Raw genomic sequence first — 3,141 nt, 5'->3', positions numbered from 1 at the left:
CCTCAAAGTATGGAAGACCGAATGAGAGCCACACGCACGGGCCAAGGTCACGCCATTAATCAGCCAGATGTTAGAGTATCAGATTTTGAAATCAAAGGACAAATCCTACACATGATCACCAATCAGTGCCAATTTGGTGGTACAACAAAAGAAGATCCAAACGAACATCTTCGAACTTTTAATAGAATTTGTAATCTATTTAAAATCCGAGAAGTTGAGGATGAAACTATTTATCTTATGTTATTCCCCTGGACTTTAAAGGGAGAAGCCAAAGATGGGTTAGAATTGTTACCTGAAGGAACGATTGACACATGGGATGTTTTAGTTGAGAAATTTCTTCAAAGATTCTTTCCGACATCTAAAGCCGTGAGACTTCAAGGAGAAATTGCCACGTTCATGCAAAAGCCAAATGAAACATTATATGAGGCATGGACAAGATTCGGAAGGATGTTAAGAGGATGTCCTCAACACGGTCTAGATACTTTTCAAATAGTACAAATCTTCTATAAAGGCGTCGACATCGCCACACGAAAAGACATCGACACAGCAGCTGGTGGTTCCATTATGAAGAAAACCGCAACTGAAGCTCACAAGATCTTTGATAACACAGCATCCCACTCTCATGAGTGGCATCAGGAAAAAGACATTTTTCATTCATCTAAAGCGGCTAGAGCAGATTCTAGCCATAACTTTGATTCTGTTTTCGCAAAAATAGATGCTTTCGAGAGACGAATGAAAAAGATGAATAAATATATTCACGCAATACGAATCAGTTGTGAGCAATGCGGTGGACCACACTTAACGAAAGATTGTCACATTGAGCAAACGATGGAACAACGTGAGAATGTTTCCTACATGAACCAAAGGCCGGGAAATAATTATCAAAATAATTATCAACCGCCAAGGCTAAACTTCAATTTTAATCAAAACATTCTTTACAATCCAAATGGACCCAACAATAACTCGTATAACCAACAAGGTTCGAATAACCAACCAACTCAAAACAACACTTTCAATCAACAAAGACCTGGCTTATATAAACCACCACAACAAACCGAAGAGAAAAAGTTAAATCTGGAAGAAATGGTACAAAAACTAGTTGAATCTCAAACACAATTTATTGCAACTCAAACCCAAACGAATGAGAGGTTTGATCCGTCATTTAGAACTCAACAAGCTTCCATTTTGAATCTAGAAAAACAAGTAGGTACTCTTGCTAGATTGATGAGTGAGAGGAAACAAGGAAAGCTACCGAGTAATACTGAAGTAAATCCTCAAAATGAAAATGTTAACATGGTTTCAACGTATGAAAAACCAACACCAGAAGATGGGAAGGTTTTAGATGTGAGTAACAATGAAGAAGTTACACCACCACCACCACCCCGAGTATGTAAAGCCAGTGGTGGCACCATACAGACCACCCATCCCGTTTCTAAGAAAAGGAGTTGAGTATGAGGAAGTAATAGGTAATAAAGTTTGTGATACCTTTGGAAAGAAGAAGAATAATAAGAAAGTACACGAAACTAAAACCGTAAAGATAAACCCGGTAAAGACAGTTCCACAAAAACCTCCACCTAGGGTAGGTGATCCGGGTGAATTTATTGTTCCTTGTCTACTTAGTGATTGTGTCATGTATGATGCACTAGCAGATTTAGGTGCGAGTATAAGTGTTATGCCTCTTTCATTATATAAGAGATTAGGAGTAGGTGAGTTAAATCCAACAGAAATGAGTGTTCGACTCTTTGACCAAACCATTAAGCACCCAGTTGGAATTGCTGACAACCTACCCGTTCAAGTAGGTAATTTAACCTTTCTAGTCGAATTTATTGTCATTGACATAGAAGAGGACGCAAACATTCCTTTAATTTTAGGTCAACCATTCTTAGTGTCCACCGGGGCGTTATTTGATGTAAGAGAAGGTAGAATGACACTTAGTAATGATGAAAAATCGATCACCTTTGTGAGTCGAAAGTCTAAATCTCCACCAACCAAAACCGTTGAACCAATAAAAATGATTGGTAAGAAACATGTTGTTTTACCAACTCCAACGGTAGTCCTTAACAATAATAAAATGCCTAAGTGTGGGGAAGATGAAGTAACACCTAATGATAACTTGATAACAAAGAACCCCGTTGTTGATACGAAATTAAATGACCCCGTTATTAATAGTTCAATGAAGAAACTTATTAAACGGATTCGCGATGCTAGAACCAAAGGGAACTTTAAGTTATGTAACCGGTTAGTATCCAATCTATCGCCTAAAGAAAAGGCAAAACTAGTTGAATTTGTGGATATTACACAGGAATCCGACCAATGGCTTAAAACAAAAGTCACGGATATGCAAGTTGATTATGGTCCAAAAGAAATTGACGATGAAGTTAATCACAATTTCGACACCACGGCTACCTAAGTGTGGGGAGATTCAAATGTTCTAAGAAATAATGCTGTCTAAAGTTATTTGTACTGTTCTCGTGTAGTTCCGAGAATGGAATCCGATTGGTCTTTTCCACTAGCAGACACTAAAGAACTAGTTTTCTCCCCCCGTTCTGAATTTTTGTTTTTTTAGGTTTTATATGAAAATAATTTGCTTTTTAAATTTAAGTTTTGTGTGAATTTAAAAACAAAATTTACTTTATTTCATTAAGTTTGAAAAAATGATTTCTAAAATTCGTCGTGAGTTAAACACTAGGTCGTTCAACCGAAATTGCTTTACCCGAGGGCGGGACGACAAATTTTGTTATCATTATTTTTAATATTATTGATCTAAAGTATACCAAAAAAAAAAATTAAAAAAACCCAAAAATATTTGCTTTTAAAACAATCGCTTTAAAAACGACAAATTTTAAATTTTGTCGAGGGATGGACTAGGTAAACATACCGAAACTACCTAAAGTAAAAGGAAACAAAATTTTAAAAAATTATTCATTTAAATTGTTTTAATAAATAAAGGTTTTTATATAAAAATATATATATATATATATTATATATATATATATATATATATATATATATATATATATATATATATATATATATATATATATATATATATATATATATATATATATATTTGTAGTTTATCTTATGTACAAAACAGGGTAAAACAATGCATTTTCAAAGACTGACATTAAGTTCAGCAAA

General features: G+C 34.6%; 1 non-coding gene across 1 annotated transcript; it reads right to left on the bottom strand.

Annotated features, from left to right (window-relative positions):
- Positions 1-369: 369 nt before the first annotated feature.
- LOC139895220 (small nucleolar RNA R71) lies at positions 370-476 on the bottom strand. The gene has a single exon (XR_011775682.1). It is a non-coding gene; the product is annotated as a small nucleolar RNA R71 (small nucleolar RNA).
- Positions 477-3,141: the final 2,665 nt, after the last annotated feature.

The sequence above is a fragment of the Rutidosis leptorrhynchoides genome, chromosome 2, assembly GCF_046630445.1.
Source record: "Rutidosis leptorrhynchoides isolate AG116_Rl617_1_P2 chromosome 2, CSIRO_AGI_Rlap_v1, whole genome shotgun sequence".
In the NCBI taxonomy this organism is placed as follows: domain Eukaryota; kingdom Viridiplantae; phylum Streptophyta; class Magnoliopsida; order Asterales; family Asteraceae; genus Rutidosis; species Rutidosis leptorrhynchoides.
The sequence above is the reverse complement of the archived record's forward strand: the minus strand, read 5'-3'. Positions and strand labels throughout refer to the sequence as shown.